The sequence below is a fragment of the Rutilus rutilus genome, assembly GCF_951802725.1.
Source record: "Rutilus rutilus genome assembly, chromosome: 13".
Lineage (NCBI taxonomy): Eukaryota > Metazoa > Chordata > Actinopteri > Cypriniformes > Leuciscidae > Rutilus > Rutilus rutilus.
Window position 1 is genome coordinate 28,284,825 of NC_140218.1, and position 22,004 is coordinate 28,306,828.

Consider the following 22,004-nt stretch of genomic DNA (forward strand, 5'->3'; position numbering starts at 1 on the left):
CGTTTTAGAAATTTTTATGTTTAATTATGCAAATTAGATATTATCTCATTAAATATGCATGATTTTGCATATATTTTCGGCAGATAGATCTGAACATATGATAAAGCCAGGTGCAAAATTCTTTTTTCATTTTGTTTACACACAAGATGAAAATAAAAATTCAGAGGGATTTCAGGATATATGCTTTCATTACCTAGGAAATCAAAATATACTGTCCATAGCCATAAAAAAATTATTTTCGCCATATTTTTTTTATTAAAATGTCACATAAATCAGGCCAGGAATGATTTATTAACAAATCCCTCTGAAATATCTTCAGAATACTGCTAAGTGTATAACTGGAAAGTTTGGTGTACACAGGTGCTACATAGAGAATGACAAAAAAACGTAAAAAAATTGTTTTGAGAAAACAGCAGTTAAAGATTTATATAGCTCTAAATGAGATTTCATCATTAGCTTTAAATCCCCCTTTGGACATTCATGATTGGTTACTGATAGAAAGGAAATGCCCATATTTGGGTTAGCGTTGTGCAGGAGACTCAGAGCTTTACAACGATACCGGTCATGACAGACTTCAGTAAACAGACGGATCTCGGCGTGTCGCGCTGGAATACTAATTTCTTGGTAAATTCGGGAGAAACGTACTGCCGCAAGTAAACAAAATGTAATAAAATAAACATCTTAATGTATATTTTCAACGTTTTCTTTATAGCAGCTTGAAAGAACACATATTGAAGGAGTAAACTTGCCCAAAATCTCAAAACTGACCACTGCATGAAAAATCGATGTTTTTGCCTAGAAGAGGGAACGAGTATTGCGTAACCTGCCGTGCTCACGCCACGAGCTGATCTCGCTTCAGTCGATGAAAACCAGGTAAGCAGCCCCCGAGCCCGTCCTTTTATACGCTAAGCCACCCCCATTCTGGCGGGCGTGAGGGCGCGAAGCCATTTTTTGGCTTCATATCTCGAGAAAAGATTACTTTACCCGTAGCGTAAGCAACTTACGCAATACTCGTTCCCTCTTCTAGAGAGAACCGAGGTTACGTTAGGTAACCGAGTACGATTTGATGCTCAAGAAACATTTCTTATTAATGTTGAAAACAGTTGTTCTAACCTGTAGCCTTTGCATAGACCAATTATAGAAAATGAACAGCGTTGGATCTGAATCAAAAATTCAACACTGCCAGTATGATAGCAAATATATTGCTTATTATTTTAATTCACAGTAAACAGATACACAAACAAACTCTTTAGACCAGACAAGACCCAAGTCTTTTTGCTTCAAAGTAGTGCAAGTCTTACTCCCTGATATTTTTTAATTTGCAAAGCTCTTCGTTTGTGCCTCGGTCATCTTACGTTAATTAAAGACTTATGTGATTGTACCTCAAGATTAAAGATAGAGAGAAATAAGTACATAATGGGATTCTTTTCTTCTTTCTGTTTCACTCACAATTCCTTGTGTCAGCAAGTCAGGAAGAGTTGTTAAAATTAGGGACGTGTTAAATGATATTCAAGCTCCAAGAAGAGTTGTCGGATATGACAAAGTACAGGCAGGGAATGATCAATGATGAATGCAGCTTGATGCACAGTATTGATTCGGAGCCAAAGTGAGTGTTGCTGTGATTTAGTCTCAGGTGTGGTTGATCCAGAGTGGGCTTAGAGCTGGTATTGATCTCTGAACTACCTGAAGGCTCCTGCCTGCCTGTGTCTGAAGCAGTGGTGCAGAGGAATGGAAGGACCCTCCATCAAAGTCACTTGTAATGCAATTCTGGGATGAAGAATGAAATCACACAATTTTACAACATCGAATGTGGTTTTGATGAAAGGATTCGCGTGTGGATACTTTTGGGGTACGTTCCAATTGCTCGATAGTGCCTTGTGAAGTGGACTTCCCTGAGTATTTAGCCAAATTAAGTAAGATTACAAATCACAGGGAGTCTGAAAGGCTAACTTTACCCTCCATTCATCGTTCACCATCTCAGTACTACACAAAGTTAGGCTAAAATAAATGAGGTGAAATGTATTTAAGAGGTGCAGCATTTTTATTCAGATACATTTGTTCCAGATGTGATTTTACAAAGTTGTTTGAGTTTGGGACATACCTTAACAGAGTGGTTATTCAGATAGAAACACATCTATCATTGAGGTCTGAGTGAACTGATGTAAAAAGCAACAAGGCGGACTCAGCGTTTTAATATAATAAAGGCTGGAACTGTTATTTATGGCACCCACCACCACTTGCTATGAGGGCAGAGCGTGACTGAACTTCTCAATTTTGATGGAGAGGCTGATGCTATAAAACATGCTGTAAACCACCCTAGTTTGAAATATAGAATTGGAAACTGTGCATAAGTGTGTGGAGTATGTACAGTTACAGTGTTCACCTCTGAAGGGGACTGTGAGAAGAAAGGTTTGATGTAGAGAGAATATGTTTTCATGCACAAAACTTCAGCTAACCTTGCGTTTAAGGAATTTATTCTCAATTAAATTAAGCTGCATCTGATTCTTGAAACCAAACAATATTCTGTAGTAATGTGTTGGTTTGTTGTAACTATGCCAGTTCTTCAATATCTGTCGATGTTTCTCAATACTGTTAACCATGAACTGTTGATATGCAAATGAGCAGAGATGGCTATTTCTGGACTTGTGCTCCTCCTTTGTTTATATCTTATTAAATAAAATCATATAAAGTCATTTTGAAAGACTCACCCTCTTTGCCCTCCACCCTAACCACTGGGGTTCCACAGGGATCGATGTTAGGCCCGTTTACCTTTTCCTATGGTGATTATGTAACATCATTCTGTCTAATTTTAGAGACAGAGGCATATGTTTTTACACTGTTGTGCCCCCCACCACCACCCCCACCACCCCTACAGTCCACTATTGTCTCAGCTAGCCTTTGTGATCTGCTTTTTAGTAGCTTTACCCCTCCATAAATAACTTACAAATTTAAACCTGGACAAGCTACTATCCTTTATCGCTTTAACTTATAACACTCTCTCAATAAGACAAAATCTCACAACACAACTCAAAATCTTATTGGATTCACGTTTATCTTTATATGAAATCTTTATAACTAAAGAACATTAGTCAGAGCAATTATCTGGAATGGTAGTTGAAATAGAGATGGCAAAGCTCTTTTTCTCATTTCACTTTGAATCTGTGCCCTCTCCTCTGTAGTGACCATTCGTCATGGTACACCAATGTCATTTCCTGTTCCCAATTTTGGCAAATGTGCCTTTGCCTTGTGCCCCCTCTTTCCAATACAGACAGATGACAGCAATCAATCACCACTGTTAGCCTCATGTCTGCTGGCTACGAGCTTGAATGAGCAAAATGAAGAGTTTGTTGATCTTTTTCCATATCTCTCTCCCTCTGTCTCTCTCTTGCTGCTTTGTCTTTGAGCCGTCCTTTGTGTTTCCTGTGCCATGGGTATTTATTGTGGGAACGGCTGCGGCCTGCGAGTAGAGTTAGCTTACATGAGAATACACACCCACATGTTATTCTCCCCGTTCCCTAGATGCGTGCATACACACCTCCGTCATGGAGTCATATATAATCATTCACTTTATTACTTAGTCATGATTTTCCTGCACTGTTGGCCAATTGAGTAAAGGAAAGTCTCATAGAATTAAAGGGATATATCACTCAAAAATGAAAATTCTGTCATTATTTATTCAACCTAATGTTGTTCCAAACCTGTACCACTTTTTTCTTTTGTGGAACATAAAGGAAGATACTTGTCTATACAATGGAACAAAAAAGTAAAAAAAAAAAAATAAAAAAAAAAAATAATTCCTTTTTGAACTGTATTCATTAAAAAAATCATACAAAATGTAAAATATTAATCTGTTTTTAACATAAAAATAATAATAATGAGAGATGTTTATTAAGCATCAAATCATCATATTAGAATGATTTTTGAAGGATCATGTGACACTGAAGACTGGAGTAATGATGCTGGAAATTCAGCTTTGATCACAGGAATAATTACATTTTAAAATATATCCAAATAGAAATCAGATATTTCAAATTGGAAGAATGCTTCACAATAGTACTGTGCATGTGGTGTGCATACCTTACCAACCCCAAACTTTTGAATGGTAGTGTATAAATAGCAAAAAAAACTTTTTTAATTAAATTTAAATAACTATATTAGATGCTTGAACAGTGAAATTACGAAATCGTGCTTAAGTAGCTAAAAGCGTTTGCGTTGTGTAGAGTATATTTCAGATTTAAGCAAATTCACTCATGGCCATGGATCCAGAGTTTAATATGAGAGACGAGAATCACTGGGAAGAAAATAATGGAGGAGCAGTTCAGCATGAACTGATTTAATAACCGAAGCTTTCCTGCTTATCTCTCAACCAACAAATCCACTATTCACCCAGAAGGCAAAAACCTTCCCACAATGCCGCTCTACTCGATTACTGTAAATAATAACCATTGAGTCATGGCCATCAGTTCAGAGAAAGCATACCTTGACAAAAATCAGAGGCAATCATTTCCGGCTCGAAAACCTGAGGACGCATAGATTTTTAATTTATTACACACCTTGTACGTCGAGATGACAGTCTGTCATCGCTTTTAAATACAAGCGAGCTTTTTAGAGCAAAAAGGATCAGGTCTTTCTGCTGAGTCAGGGCTGGTGCCCTGCAGGCCACTGTAGCAGAGCTGTATTCATTACCTTCTATTCCTCTGAGACACAAGCTTTATTAGAGAGCGACAGGCGGGTGGGGCAAGAGTTGAATCAAACGGAAATGTTGAGGGTAGAGCCGGGTGCTTTATTATCAGGAGAAGAGCAGAGGAAGACAGGGCGCTATATAATGAAAAACAAGTTTAATGCATTTGCACATCGGATTTCTAATGCAATTGACATCTGAGAGAGAGGAAGAAAGAGAGAAACTGAAACAATTAAGGTTTCTACTCAAATCTATATGACAAAAAAAAATACAAAATGTAGTGTTGGCACCGCTTCCAACTCAACCATTCATTGTGTGCGGCGCTGCTTAGCTGACCTTGGCATTTCACTTGGATTTATGGGTCAGCATAAGCCTTTGACCAGTCATATTTCACTCTGTTAACACATCAGCAAAGCATGACTGAACACAGTTGTGTCTTGTCGTTTGTTTTGGTTACGAGTAGTATGGACTACGTCTATGGTGTTCCTGTGGTGCGATTATGTTTGACCTGCACAGAAAGAGCATTTACTGTATACTCCCTTTTTTCTTTTGTGGAAGTAATGTCAGATGTGTTTGAAATGACATGAGGGAAAGTAATTGATATCCATTCATCTCAATTCATTTGTGAGAGCTTAAATCTACTGAATGCACTACCTTTCCCTCCTCCGCTTTTTCTTTGTAGTCTTGGGCTCTTCTGTGTTTAGACAAGCTGTTCATTATGCCTGTAATAGTGATTGTGTGTAATCAAGTAAATGTAATTAGGTGTGGGAGTAATTAAGTATCTTCAATAGTTTGGAAGAGGGTTAATGAGACCTCTTCAGCGTCCTGTTGGGTTTTGCCTCTCAGGTCTCCTGAAGGAAGTGCTTTGTGTGGAGAGGAACTCTGTTTTTGGTTTTTCGGTTTCTGTTTCTGAAACCGAAATGGTGAAATGCCACTTTATAAAGACAATCATTTTTCTTGCTTCCATCTTATGTCTTCAGACATCATTCACACTCCGCTCACGTCTCACGAAGGAGACAGGGAAAAGACGGGGAAATATCATTAATTTCCTGTCAGTTTGCTTAACTTTAGTGTCTTTGAATTTATTTGTTTATTTATTTTGCTCATTTAATGCTGAATGCAACTTGACATCGCATTATCCTGAGGGTTTCCAAACACCTAATACGAGGAGAGAAAAAAGGGAGCGGAAAATTGAGATGGATGAGAGCTGGAGGAATGGAGGTTGTGTGTGTGTTTTATGTCACAAGAGACAATATTTGTTAAATGTTCTTGGTGTAGCCTTTGGCTCTGATATTCTGAGTGTAAACAAACTCATTAAACCCACAAAACAGACCGTTTAATTGTTTCATTTGGTTTGAGAGCTCACGCAGACAAGCGCAAAGTTTTACTGCTGTGAAGAGTTCAGTGTCCTTTTATTACATTTCTACATTTGCCCAAATTCATCCCATCTTGCCTTCATGTAAGTGTCAGTTTAGCATATTTCCGAAAAAGTCAACACAATGTTCATGGTTACAATAAACACAATGGCCCTCATTTATCAAAAGTGCGTACACCAAATTTCCAGCGTACACCTGGCGTACACCCAAAACCACGGTGACTTTGAGATTTATCAATATGGACGTTGGCGTACGGCACGCTGAAATCCTACGCCAGCTCAGGAGGTGGTGTACGCACGTTTTGAGTGCGGAAATGCGCAGAAAAACAATTCCTAACACCACAAAACGCACTGACAAACTAAAAGATATGATATATTATGACCCACTGTAAAAAAACAACAATATAGTAATTATAAACTTCAGTGTTTATTTTTGTGCAACATGGACTTCAATGTTTAATTTGTGTGACTTTACCAAAGCATTTGATTTGTAGGCATATGTATTCCTTCAGTTGCGAGCCTGTGCGCTTTACCTGACGTTTCAGGGTTAGGCCCGGCAGGTGTGCACGGACCAAAATACACACCAAAAAATAATTCAGACTGACAAAATAATAAAAATGACATTCTTCTTCTTTTAAATAATAATAATAATAATAATAATACAAATAATAATAATAACAACATTCTTCTTCTAAATAACAATAAGCGTCATTAATAATAAAAATCATAATAAGAATAATAAGAATATTACAAATTGTCATGCAATTATTAATGTGAATGAATGGTAGGCCCTACTCCACATCACATCATCATCACTATTGTACACCCCAATACATGTGACGTGATACGAAATTAAATGCTAATTGTTTCAAAACACGTGCTGTAAAATAATGCATTGTGATAGGTCATTTGCTCATCCAAGTTTCTCTTCTTTGCCGTCTTCCGTGTGTCCATGGCGTAAAATGAGGGCGTGGGGGAGCGGAGACTTGAATATATAGGGGTGTGTTATTCTAATGACGATCGTTTTCAGCCGCGGCATTTATCAAGGGCAGGTATTGCGTACACCTGGATTTCAAAGGTTACGCAACAGCTTCATAAATCAGGTGGTGAGAGGAGTGTAAGCATAATCTTACGCCAACATATACGCCCGTTTCTACGCAAGAATGATAAATGAGGGCCAATGAGTGTAAACATGAAAATTCAATGCATTTACAGAGCTCGAAATTAACTTTTTTATTTGGTAGCGCTGGTGCTCCCAACTTCAAAAAGTGAGGAGCACCAGCAAAAATGTAGGAGCTCCCACCAAATTTGACGTTTAGCTCTGCCAGTAGAGCGGAAGGACCGGCAGCATCCTGGCGATTATAAGCCTTAATAATCGAACCTGATGAAGCTGATTTGTTTGCCACACACTTGTCCCTGGATTTTTAGTGCTTGGCACTCTCTCCGTGTTTAACCAAGCTCTCGCGCTTAAAATATATTGATTCAGTTGCGAACGCTGTGTTACCTGCAATACTCTGTCCCACAGGCTTTACAGTGAACCCAATACATTGAACCATCAGCATAGCGGAGCCACTCGAAATCTTTTAGCCACTCTTTCCGAAAGCTGTACGATTTCTTTTCGGCTGGTGGATCCACATTAATCACCAACTCCAGGATTATTTGTGACTTTAGGTGACGGCTTACAAAGGAAATCTGCCAGCATTCATCTTCTCTCTTATTCAGCCTTTTAAATTTCGCGAGGTTGTCGGCTCCCTGTCACGTGACAACAGAGCGCAGTGAAAGGGACTGGGAGTGATTGACAGCTAATATTAACCCACCGCGTATCAGCGCACATAAGGTACACGCTGTGCTGTAATTTGCGAACGTTTTGTAGATGAATGAAAACAGGTCACACCACAACCATTTATTGCACTCACACAAATGCTCCCAAATATATTTTTAGGTCGCACAGATTAAATTTCAGGAGCATATGTGACCAAAATGGTCGCAATTTCGAGCCATGATTTATTATTTATTATGAACAATATAATAATCTATGTCAAAAATGTGTCAATCTAGCTGCTGTTAATTTAAAATAAGAAAAAAAGAGTAACAAATATATATATTTTTTACAAATATTAATGTATTAATTATTTTTAAATGTATAATTTTTAATATTCATTATTATGAATGGTTATTACTATATTTTTATATTTTAAATGTATTTTGAAATATCTGATCTAATTTGTAATTTTGTCCAAGCCATATCTTTCTGGCACAGTGAGGATTTTGAATGAGTGACCGCATCAAACTTTCACAGGTCTGTTATACTAACTAAATGAATAAATAATTTATAGATAGAAAACATTGTAATGATCTGCAGTTAGCTATTAACTCTTTGCCTGCCAGCGGTTTTTATCATTTTCACAAAAGTTTAATTCCCCCCAGAATATTGTATTGTATTATTATCTGAATATGCAATATATCAAAAGAAAGAAAATGTGGGCAAGTTTCATAAAAAAGCAGTATTTTGAGCAAAAATACGTTTTTTTGTTTTTTTTTGTTAAAGACTACATTCAGATCGATGATCAAAACATAGACGGAGTAGACTGAGTAGACAACACCCCCAAAGCTTCACAGTCATATAGCTCGTCCTGGGTCGACATTTCATTCAGTAACATTAGGCAGTTTTGATTTATATGCTGTTTAATGTTGATGATCGCGTTATTTTGCATATGCATCTGTTACATATGCTATTGCTTGTGTCTGCTTCTTCTTCGCATGTCTTTTGATCAGGAGATTCTGTACTCTTTCAGAAGATGTGTCATAGCGCCCCCTACCGTATAACAGTGAAAACACAGAAAGCCGTAAATCTCGGTCAATGGCGGGGAAAGAGTTAAAAAGAAACCTAAATGCAGTATAGTTATTTTATTCAGTGAATCCTGATATTTTATGAACTGCTTCACTTGAATGAATCAGACTTTCCAGTGCCACATATGAGAGGACTATTCATCAATAACAGTAGGCTACATGAAGCCATGTAAAATGGTTGTTTAAAAACAATTTGCTACACAATTTTAAAAGTTAAGTGACTAATGTTGTTAAGATGGTAGTGTTGCTACTTTTAGCCAGTTACTCCCTTACAGTGTTGGTTTTGCATGCAGCTTTAAAATCACACAAGCTCTGGGTGTGTTGAGTTTATGGAATGTATCTGTGAACCACACCTGCTTCTGAGACTTATTTTCAGAAGAACCTGTAGGTTTAGCCATGATCATATATTCCTGCCTTAATCACCATGGGGACACCAAAGGATCACTGATTAGGGATCACCGTACTCACGCTAAGGTGTGGCGAAGTCTTTCCCCAGAGCGCTGGCGTCCTGAGGTTACACGGCTTGTTATTGTGAGCAGGTGAACCACTCCAGGAATAATATTCAGAGAGGTGTGCCTCTTTATCTATGAGGGACAGTGATGTTGTTAATGTCATTAGTGGTAAAGTAGGTGTGCATGAGAAATAATCCAGAGCAACAGTGCATGGCAACATCTAATCCACAGGAAACTAATTCCCTCAACCCTGAAAGTCCTTTTAAGGCCTTTTTCTGCTCTATGTTTCACACACACACACACACACACACACACACACACACACACATACACTCACACACATACACAGAGTTTCTGTAACCAGTAGAAACCGCTGTGCTTCCCTACTGTTACTTTTCTAAATGGATCCACTTGCTCTGGGCATGTGGAAGGTGTATTATTTGAAGCACATGTCCGGAATTTATAATGAGTCTTTCATCCGAGCCTGGCCATTACTGGGGCATTGTTACTGAGTTCTGGCAAATTGGAATCCATTTTTCTATTCAGTGGGTTTAGAGAGGGAGGTTCAGACTTACATGGTTTTTCTTCAGTGGCGCTGGGTAAAGAATAATTGTGTGATTTTGAAACACATTTTTGGCTCTTCTTCACAAAAGTTGCCAAGGCAGAAATATATAAAAATGAAAACCGTATATAAGACAATGATTTGTAATTGAATTGGCAGTGTATTTTCAGTCATATATGGGTTCGGTATAAGTATTTAATACGTTTACAGACAAGTATGGACAAGTATTTCTCCCACAGAATAAAAAAATAAAAAGGGTAATTACGACTTTATCTGACATCTCAATTGCAGGTTTATATCTTACAATTCTGATCAAATAAATTAGGGCTGCACGATTCATAAATTGAGAATCACAATTTATTTGTTTATTTGTCTCCCACGATTCTGAATTGACAACTTACAAAATATAATGTAATTTACTAGAGGTTCTGACAAAACATTAACTGCTGCAGTCTATTTAAAAAAATATTGAATTAATATGAATAATTTTTTTTTTTTAATCTGATTTGAATGAATGATTCAATGACTAACTCAAAGACTTCACTTGTTTCATTACTAAATGAATCAGCATTTTTGAACAAATCTCTTGAACGATACAATAGCAAATATATTTTTTAACTAACTTGTCGCCACCTACTGGTGTAACTATGTAATTAATACAATCTTTATTTTGAGACATCATGTTACTATCAAAAGGTGATTCACACTTTGTTGATCGCTTCCATAGACACCAGTGTTTATATCCACACTATAAACTTTTATCCAAGTACTTCTACGATCATTTGAATTACTTTAACACAGAAATAATGATACTGTGTGTTTGAAAAGACCGTTTGTGAAGCTGTTTCATACTTGTACATGATAAGTGCTCTCTCTGGATCAGCGGCAGCGCCAATGCAGATCTGAATGTTCGCTGTAATTGTACTTGTCAAAGGTTTAGTAGACGTTTAGTTTAGCCGAATCATTGTCATTTAGGAAAAAGATTGTGTGGATGTTTGAACCGAGAACAGGATCTTTTAACAATTAATTGTGCAGCTCTTAAAATAAAGTCAGAATTATGAGATATAAACTTGAAATTGCAAGAAAAAAAGTCCGAATTGCGAGTTTATATCCGAGTGGGTTTATAACTCCGTTTTGACTTTTTTCCTCACAATTGCAAGTTTATGAAACATTGTCAAAGAACATTTTTTTATTCTGTGTTGGTATCCTTTTTGACACTGTGTGTTTTAACATTTATTTCAGTGAAGTGCCTTGCTCATTGTACATGCATTTGTGCATATTTGCTGTTTTTACAAACTGAAGGACATTTTCTGTAGTAATCAACCACATGTCGTAATTCTGTGGATGGTGCTTAAGTTGTATGAACCCGAAACGTCCCTTTGAGGGGATGCACTGTTCTCGCACCACTGAGTGGCACTGATCCAGCCAACAGGACCATCAAATGCTCTGTTATCCCAGCAGGGAAACAGAGATTGCCTGCTTCAATTGACAGCATCTCTACATGATTTCTCCCTTTTTGCAGCACGACTATGAGGGATCCAGTGATATATAAAAAAATACAGATACAGACAAGCTGATAATTATGATAACCGATAACTAATTAATGGCCTATTAAAATTTTATTCTATTTTATCGGAACAAATTGAAAATGACTTAAAATGAAAATAAATAGTTTCAAGTGAATTTCTGAATAAAAACACTATAATGTACAGTATGAACAATGGATATTTATTTTGACATTTACTAAAAGCATTTTAGGATTATTTATATAAAGGGATAGTTCACCCAAAAATTTAAATTAGCCCATGTTTTGTTTTTTCAATTTTAGTTATAGTACTTTTAGTACTTCCAACTTATTTTATTTCAGTTAGTTGCCAAGGAAAAATGTAATGTTTTTTTTTTTTTTTACTTTATTTTAGCTTTATTTCAATTGACGAAAATGATTGTTAATAGTTTTATTGTTGTAGTTGACAATAGCAACAGAATTTACCAGTGTTATTAAATTATTTGTATTTTATCTATATAATTATATAATTATCTAAATATCTTTCTATATATATATGCGAATAGTGAATATTCCAGTTCTTCTTGTTTAATGTTCCACAGAAGAAAGGAAATCAAAAGGTTTTGGAGTTTTGGACTGTGTAAATGATGACAGGATTTTCATCGTCTGACTGTTGTTTTTTTCTCATTGCACGATTAGTCAAAAATGGCTCTCTTAAAGACTGTTTTAGCTATGCTTATTTTGAATATGGGTGTAAGCACACGTATATGAAGGTGTGGAATCATCCTCATTTAGGAAGTCACAAGAAGTAGAGAGAATTAAAGACAGGCAGAGAGACAAAGACAAAAAGAGCTATAGTACGTTGTCGCCTGCCTGCCTGACTCGGGGTGTTATCATGGAGTCTGTTTCACACGTTGTGTTTGTTCTTGCTTTCAAGGCTGCTAGCTGCTCTCACCTCATGCATTATGCATGTAGCCGGACGCTGTTAGACAGGGAACGTGGCAGTAAATGTGATTCAATGAGTTTGTGTGATTCAGTGAGTTCGCCACAGGCACATTTCTGTATGTCGAAATTCCTAAGGGTAGCGCTTTCTTTTCAGGTATACGAGTCCATTTTTGGTGTTAATGGACAGAAAAGTGGACACTGGCCCAAGATCGTAATTTTAGAGCTGTTAAGTAATATTTCACGGATCTTATTTGCCACGTAAGTGGATAAAAAGTGATGGTGGAGCTCTAGGGTTGATTCGCCCTCTACAAATCAAATAGCTCTATAAGAGGCATTGGGCGCATAAAGATGTTTGAATGGCTGTCTGGGGACTGCTGTATAAAACATAGCTGTAATGCAACCCACAATAGGATGGCTGAAAATTTATGTGTGTGTGTGTGAGAGATGTTTTATTCTCATTAGTCTATTGGGTAGCAGATGGTCTGACATTTGTCTGTTACTTGCAAATCAGCACAGATGTTCAACACACAATTAACACATAATTACAGAAATTCATCACCAATATTATATGTGTCATTATCAAAGATCTAAATCTTTAAATTAAATCTTTTGTATGTTTTGTATCATTTGTATTATAATGTGGAAGCGAACAATACCTTTAAATTATGTGCTATTACTTTTTTAATGATTGGCTTATGGATTTTCTCCAGGCAAACAAAAAAAATCACACTGACTTATACCCAAATTAATATTTAAGGTATGTTTACACAACAGCAATGTACTAAACTAGACACGTTTTTCATTTGCGTTTTTTGCGCACAAATGACAACGTTATCAAAACGGATCCGTGAAAACGACTAAAATTTGCTGTGCTATTCTTCTGCCAGGCCAGTAGTTGGCATTGTCACTTTGTAAAGAAACACTACGCTATAGACTGAACATGTAATATACATACATATGACAACACCGTTTTTACAAATCCGTCTTTTAGTCGATTAAACTGAGACGATAACGGTCTCGTTTTCAAAAACTTGAATTTTCAGGCCCCGTTGTTGTGTAAATGAACGGCAAACCTGCATAAAAAGGTCTAATTTCTAAAGATTACATTTAACAGTGTTATTAATTATTGTTTATTGCATTATTATTGTTTTAATAGATTCATTTTAATTACGTGAATTTTAGATTATATTTTAGATTACATTACCAATGCTGTATACAGAAACTGAATTTTCATATTAAACTGAAAATTTTTTTTACTTCATAATGTCCGCTTTCCGACCGGAGGAACCTTTTCACAGTTCCTAGAACTATTGGCTAAAGTACCCGGATGTCGGCGTGTTCGCACCGCAGGAACTAGGAACGATTTTAGTTCTAGGAACTCCATTTGGAGGAACTCATTTAGGTCCTACTTCAGAGTAGGGTCTAAACCAGCACTATAGGAACTACCCGTGACGTTAGTGTACGCTGATGACCGAACGCATGTGAAACACCAGCACCCGCCATTTTTAAAACAGCTAGAATGTAAACACACAGATTATAGCCTATATATTTACTCCAGAAACTAACTATACAAACATGGGAAACAGTGAAAAATGGGTCTGTAAACCTTTATGCTGAAGAGAAAATCCAACGCAACTTTGAGGGGACCAAGTCAAACATGATTATGTTTATCTGCCCAGCTAGCAACACTGGACATCAACCACACGGCATAGGCTAATAACCTTTTTTTCATATACTGTCTACTTTCTATAACAGTTCTATCTAATAACATATTAAACAGTACTGTTAGACAGATCGCTAACTAATAAACACAGAGAATGCGAGCATTGTTCGCTCTGGCGTTCTCAGCGCCGCCAAAATAAAGGTCTGTCGCACCGTCAAAATAAAAGTCACAGTGCTTGCGTCACTCCCTTACCCCTCCTACCAGTTCCCATTGGCCACTTTGCCAGTGCGAACGCAAACAGCAAAACTGAGTTTGGGGGAGAGTAGTTCATAGAACTGTTTAGAAGTGGACAGTTCCTAGAACTAAGTTCCTGTAACTACTTGGTCGGAAAGCGGCTATTATATGCTATATATTACCTATGGAGAACTTTATGATAGGTATACCCTATATTCAGTTTTCTGTGAGAGAGTGGTGACAAAAAAATAGAAGGAGAGTGTAGGAAGAGAGCGAAAGCCAAAGAAAGCCTGTCACCTCATCATATGCAGAGTTCATTAAGACCTACTTCTGCACATAAAGATGCTTCCTCTCTCCCTGTTCTGTCATCATTAAACTCCATCCTACAGAAGGGCTGGAGAGGTGAAGATGTGTGTGTGTGTGGCTTCACAGCTTCCCCTGGATGTGTGGATTAACTAGCCACTGCGACATCACTTCCTAGTTTACGTGCGTGTGCTTGTCTTTGTGTGACTTTGCCTGCCTCTATCTGAGCGTGTGCGTGTCCTTGCCTTTCCTCTGCGTGTCCTGATTGATTTATCCTCGGTGGAGGGGCTTTGATGACTCCCTTCTGATCTATTTGGTTGAAAAATAAGAGAAATTGCGCCATTGCTCTTTATACTCGAGTAAAAGAGAGGGAAAATGGGCCACAGGGGGAACTGCGCACATGTACACACACACACACACTGTTCAGGGCCGAGCATGTGTGCTTTACTGCTGTTGTTGAAACTCATTTACTAATGTATGTTTCATCCTTAATGCATTGGTGGAATGTATTTTGTATCTGCATCCCTATTAAAATGCATATGATGTGATTCCAGACTCCTGTGTATAGAAATATAGGCTGGATACAGAATGTGTTAATTTAGTCTCAAGACCTCTTCTAACTTTCCAAGCATTGGTTAGCTTCACATCTGACATCAGCAGTGGTGGTTTTACTTCACCTTGTGCCCTAGATGAGATCAGACTGCTCAATGATGATCTCAAAAAGATGTTTATTTAATGAGAGTGGTGGTCTGAATGTTGTTAGTGCCATGCTGTGCTGTTTGAGCTACAGGAACACCATATAATGCCTATGCCAGGGTGCCAGTATGAATAAACCAAATGTTCCCAGCTGAATTTTCATTACTTGTTTTATGTTATTGTACATCATTTTGTACATATTTAAAAAAAAATACATTTAAAATAAGTAAATGCTGTAGTTAACACATGTTAACAATTGGAACTTTATTGTAAAGTGTTATTAACCTTTGATTTGATTTTTGACATGGGAACAAGATATTGTGGCCTCTTCATGGCCATGATTGATCTAAAATGTAGAACTAAAAAATAGTTGTGGGAATTAATTATTAATTCATTGCAACCATATATTTTTTTTCTTTCTTCGACATATGATGTGCCTGGCTCCATAATGTTTCAAACTTAAGACACTTATTTAAAATCTAGTTGTCATTTGTGACCATACAAAAAACTGTGTCCCTATGAGGGTTCATTAGATATTGTCTAATTGTATCTTTCAGAGTGTGCAACAACAAAGTTGTGATATCTATATTGTGAACAAATAACTTTACATATATGTATGTGTACGTATATGTATGTATGTGTGTGTGTGTGTATATATATTTATATATGAAAAGTCTCAAACTGGTTAGCAATTTGAAGCAGACTCAATCTGCAAGTCAATTGTTCAGAAGAGTTTTTAGGAACACCTCACTGAATCGTGAACCATGTCCATTTCAAATGTCCAAATCATGTCCGGTTTTGAATTTGGAACCATTACTTGTAATTAAAGAAATATATTCACAAAGAGTATGCTAGTATGCTGCTGAAAGTTGACACTGTTAGAGCTTTCACAGACAGGCTAAAATTTCACAGACAGACTTTCTGTTCTGGGAAAATGGAGGAGAAATATTGATGACTCATCCCTCTCTACAAAGATTTTTGTTCAATCAGATTCCCTCTATAATGAGAACGCAGTGCTCTGTGATATAGACCTTATGCTCCAGAGAAACAAGCGCACAGCCAACTTTAGAATTCTGTGTTTGAACTTCTGTTTTTGCGGTAACTGTATATTTCTATAGCATCGCAGTCGAAGAGTAATTAGCTGGTGAAGTAGATTTACTTATTTTAGAGTTTACGAAAGTTATCATGAGCATTGCAATGTTTGAAGCGGATGTCATATTTACTATTTTATTTTTGTAATAAATGGTATTCTAAATAAAACGTTCCCAATTTACATTACTGGTTATTGGTTAGCATTGTAAGATCCAGTTGTAACTGAATCTATTTTAAGAGATGCTTGGAAGTTAGACTGTAAGGACAGTGAGTGACATGTTGAAACCAAAATCAACACAATATCTGACTTTCTTCAATCAGGCAAAAATATTATTTCGAAACAACATGATCAATAGCCAATCATATTAATTCTGGATGCTAATGCTGATGCTAACTTTCAATTTTGTGTTGTCATTTCTCCTCAGTGTACGTATATGGTTTGTGCATCTCCACTGGTGTCTGGAGAAGAAATCATCTCATCTTTGTTAGGTAAGCAATCAAAGACTCTTCTCCATTGAGTTGTGGTCTCTCCATCTCTGCACAGCTTTCATCCTTTCATCCGAAAGAGGAACCATCAAACGGACACTCACACAACCGCATTGATAATCTCCTGTCTAGTACAGTCTCTAATGACTTGTAAGGCACCTGTGGGGCGTCTGAGGTCTACTTTTCTCGCTCATTGATGACCCTTGTTGTGTCTTCAGGCTGTTGCCTGGATACTAGGGCCGTAGAGGTGGCCTTGACCGTGAGGGAAATGAAATGGCCAGTGCTAATGGCTATCGGGAGACAAGCTTCAAAGCCTCCAGGGCCCAATCTGACGAGTGTAAACAGCTTTCTCATAAACATGAAAAACGTCGTCTACTCACAAAACCCTCCTCTACTTCTAAGTGACAAAATTAGGCACAAACAAAGGTCTGAGTCTTTTGCAGAATCCAGACCATGATCATAGCGATGAGCTGGAGATGTTGTATTGGTTGAAAGGGACTAGGTATATTTAGCACTGAAGTACTTCACTGCAGTATTTCACGAATTCACACTTGCATATAATCAAATAGAGTAAAATTATTTGATATTTAGTTGTAGTTATTTGTAGATATTTCTATAGCATCGCTGTCGAAGAGTAATTCGCTGGTGAAGTGGATTTACTTATTGTAGAGTAAACGAAAGTTATCATGAGCATTGCAATGTTTGAAGTGGATGTCATAACAAATGTCAGTACACTGGGAAGATTTTCATAAATCCGTAAGATCTTACCTTCATGATGTGGAAACACAAACTGGAAGACAGAACACAACAAGCGCAGCACTGAAAAGGGACGGGGCAACACAAGGTTTGTGAAAAAGTAGAAATTCATGGCAGGCTTATAACTAAAGTTTGTCGGCTGTTTAAAAACAACAACAGCAACAAAAGATGAGCCCTTCAGTATGACCTGCCCAAACTTCCTTCTTTTAAGAAGTGCTAGCAGGTGAAAAGTTCTCAAGCGATTTACTGTATGCATTACTAATCTGTTTTTTTTCTCACTCCTGTTACTGTATTTATCTATCTCACTTAGTTTGTTTCACACATACACGCACACCTGAGTCAGATGGCTTGTGAGAAACTTAATCTCTTACCAAAGTTGCCCTCAGAGGGAATCGGTGTGAATCGCAAAGTGAGAAGAACCATCTTTATTTTAAAACCAAATGTATAAGCATTGCGTAGGTTGGTGACCTGATGTCTCATAAAGTAGGAGGCCTGTGAATTGCTTTAGGCGCACATCACACACTGAATTCGACAGAAAACATGTTGAAAATAGGTCTCCAATGACCATTTTAGAATTTTTGCTCATTATTAATTGAAATAATCAGCGCAGTAGCCCAGAAATCATTTTTTTGCATCGATACACTGTCGGTTTGAAATCACAAATCACCATGCGAGCCTGCTTATCTGAACTACACGGCAACCCTCGCGCAGTGTGTAATTTCAACACAGCTAATATAGCTTGACATCTTCCCTGGAAGATCAACACAGATGTGGGCTTGTGTACATGGTTGCCTAAACCCTAATTACCATAATTACACGTATGAGGCACAGTTGCGGTTCTATTGTACAACAACCAGTGTAAATGGATGGGAAAATATAGCCTATTTGTTTTAATTCCCTCTTTTAAGATGCTTGCGTTTCTTGAACGGATGGCTGCACAAATCTTCGCCTCTAGTATTAGACCAAAGCCATTATTCAGCCATTAGTCTAAATGAGATAAGCTCTGCTCTTTGTTTTTCGTCTCTGTGCAAACCTTTGCAGAAAAATGGAGGGATCTTTTTGACAAGGCTGTGTTTTACGTCCAATCGGATTGGTTTGAAGGAAGCTGTTCAAAATGGCAAACCATCTGTTCATTCAGATCTTAGCGCAATCATCTTTTTTTTTTATAATCTTATTCTGAAGCAGAGGGGAGATGGAGAGAAAGAGAGAAAAATAAATCACTCCATCCGTTTGCTCATAACCAGCCTCCCCCTTCTGCATTATTAAACATCAGACCATCTGTTAATATTGATTCTTTATTAAAACAATACATCCCCTAAAGTTAATTGAGCGTTAATAATCTGAATAATGGGCATAATTGTGTTTTTTTTTTGGTTTAATTCATAAAATTGCATGGCACACTGCACTCTGCGTTCTCACATATGGTAATCCGCATCAGATCTCTGTGGCCGTTATATAAATTTCATAATCTCTTTCATAGTTTATGAAAGCAAGCGGGAGGTTGGCCGGATGCCCTATGGGCTGTTCTGAAACACAGGTTATGAAAATCCAAAAGCCAGGAGGTTTTACAAAGAAGAGAAAACAGACATCTGCAGATGAATTCAGTGCAGATAGTGCTTTGGAGTTGTGTCGAGAGTTGCGTTGGTCCGGATTTTGAGCATTTCTGGATTTATGTCAAGTGTTCGTCCTCCAAGGTGGTGGCGAGGTAAAGAAACTGAGGAGGAAGAAAGAGAAAAACAAGGGAAGTGGTAGGAAGTCGCTTGAATGACAGGAAGAACTTGAACCGTGTTGCACACCCTGGTAAAGACATCCATCAAAAGATTTAATGCTGTGCTGTTGTTATTCTTGTCATTGTTTTCTTTTACATAATTTATCAAAAGTCATGTTTAGCCCTGTAAGAGAAGTGACCTTCCCTCAAAACCAGAGGGACGTGGAAACAATAGCCCTTTTTTGTTTCATGGACATTCTTGTTTAGTGGGAAACAAACCTACGTATTCAGGTGAAGATCTATATAAAGCAGCTTGCTCTCTGACCCTGATTTCCACCTCAGAGAGGGGTTTTTTTTTTTTTGGTAATTGTTACATAACCCTTTAAGTAGCCTAAGTGCCTTTTACACTTAACCATTTGAATCACACCAGTGTTTTTACTGTTATACGATAGGGGGTGCATCTTCTGAAAGAGTACAGAATCTCTGGATCAAAACATAGGAAAAAAAGAAGCAGAAACAACTGATAAACGCATTGCTTATGCACGTTTTATGCAATTTTCTCAGCTTTCAAAATGAAGAAAAATAGAATCCATGATGCTAGAATACAACATATTTTTTGTTTAAAAGCAGAGGCTCTGTTCTTTCTTTTCATATATTGTATTTTCAGATTTTCACACAACTAAGTATTCTGGGGGCCTTGAAATTTTGTTAAAATGATAAAAAATGCTAGCGGTGATGAGCAACTTTTTTTTTAAACGCCGGTGCGGAAAGAGTTAAATATCGCAGTGTGATATAATTTAGCATGCAATATAACTTTTTGTAGAAAGATTTACAGAATCTCAGAATTTCTCTTTTAAAAAACAATTTTCACTGTTTATATGTGGTCTGTTTAATTCTGTGATGTTTTTGTCTATCTTTACCTGTTGACAGGAATAGCCTAATTCCACCATTTCGATCAATCGTTCATCCACTGTCCCTGCTGATAAAATATAGACAGAGAGCGAGAGCAAGAGTCATTGATTTTGTCACCTAACTCATTCTTAATGATTTGTCAGTGGGAGACACTAAGCTTTGTCAATAAAAGGCCACACACTGTTCAAGAAATGCCACCGTGGCGACATTCTAGATGATTACCGTGAATCTGTCCCTGCAGAAATGCATTATGGATCAGCCATGTGAGGCTTAATCCTTCTCATGTGTCTCCAGTGTTTGGCAGCTAGTTTAACTACATTTCTCTGTAGTGAGGTGGTAGTGCTGTTGTTTTTGAAACTATGTAGCTTTTCAATTTAGCAATTTTGATGATTTTTGAGTCAATTCATTCATTTGAATAATCTTTCAATGAATTTGTCACTGGTTATGGTGGGGCCAATGTAGGCACGATATGGGCTTGAGATATGGGCCCTACATGGGTTTATCTATGGTTTTTATGTCAGCCCTATTTGCAATGACTACATGGGTTTGTCTATGGGTTCCATGGGGGCCCTATCTTAAATAGCCCCAGTATGGGCCCTACATTGGTTTATCCATTGGTTTCGTGTCGGCCCGATCTGAAGTAGCCCCAGTATGGGTCCTACATTGGTTTATCCATTGGTTTCGTGTCGGCCCGATCTGAAGTAGCCCCAGTATGGGCCCTACATGGGTTTGTCCATTGGTTCCATGTCGTCCCTATCTAAATAAGCCCAGGTATGGGCCATAAATGAGTTCCATGGACACTGAAGCTAAGAAGGGTTGAGCCTGGTGTGTACCTGGATGAGAGACCTCCTGAGAAAAACTAGGTTGCAGCTGGAAGAGGTGTCCGTGAAGCCAGAAGGGGGTGCTCACCCTGTGGTCTGTGTGGGTCCTAATGCTCCATTATAGTGATGGGGACACAATACTTTAAATAGGTGCTGTCCTTCAGATGAGACGTTAAACTAAGGTCCTGGCTCTCTGTGGTCATTAAAATTCCCATGGCACTTCTCATAAAGAGTATCTATGTAATCCTGCTGTCCTGGCCAAATTTCCATCATTGCACCTTTTCAAGCATGGCCTCTTAATAATCCCAGTCCATTGAATTGGCTTGATCACTCTCTCTCCACCTATAGCTGGTGTGTGGTGAACGCAATGGCATCATCCAAGTGGATGCTGCACACTGGTGATGGATGAGAAGAGACTGTGGTATGATTGTAAAGCTCTTTGGGTGTTCAACAGTATATAATAAATGCTTCCAATAAATGCTTCCTTCCATCCATCCATCCATCCACCCACCCACGTCGGCCCTATCTGAATTAGCCCCAGTATGGGCCCTAAATGGCTTTATCCATGTGCTCTGTGTTGGCCCTATCTGAATTAGCCCATTAGTACGGGCTTAACATTGCTTCTTTTCTCTGGTACTGCAGGTGATTGGATTCAATGTCCCAGTTACTGTAACAACAGTCATCTTAATACAGTCTAATTACGCTAGTTATCCACTTACATGCATCTGACAAAGTATAACGAGGGGTGATGGCAGAGCCTGACGACATATGGCAAGTCCTAGACCCTGTGTGTTGGTCTTTTTTGTGTCTCGTCTTGTGTGTGCGCAGTGCCAATTAAGTTTGGAATATTTATTTAACAAATTCTTCTCAGACTGTTCTGTTCATACAGCTTCATATTGACTCGAAGCCCAGGGGTGATAGCGAGAGAAAGAAAGAGTGAGAAAACCGAGACTGGGGAAGTAAC

The 22,004-nt window shown here is 37.8% G+C and overlaps 1 protein-coding gene across 5 annotated transcripts in view; it reads left to right on the forward strand.

The window, feature by feature from the left end:
* sulf2b (sulfatase 2b) overlaps positions 1-22,004 on the forward strand; it is a 145,111-nt gene that overhangs the window by 38,727 nt on the left and 84,380 nt on the right. For all 5 annotated transcript variants that reach the window (XM_084428941.1, XM_084428947.1, XM_084428945.1 and 2 more), the window contains one exon: positions 16,783-16,846. The gene's annotated coding sequence lies outside the window, so the exon portion shown is untranslated. The remainder of the gene's footprint in view (positions 1-16,782; positions 16,847-22,004) is intronic.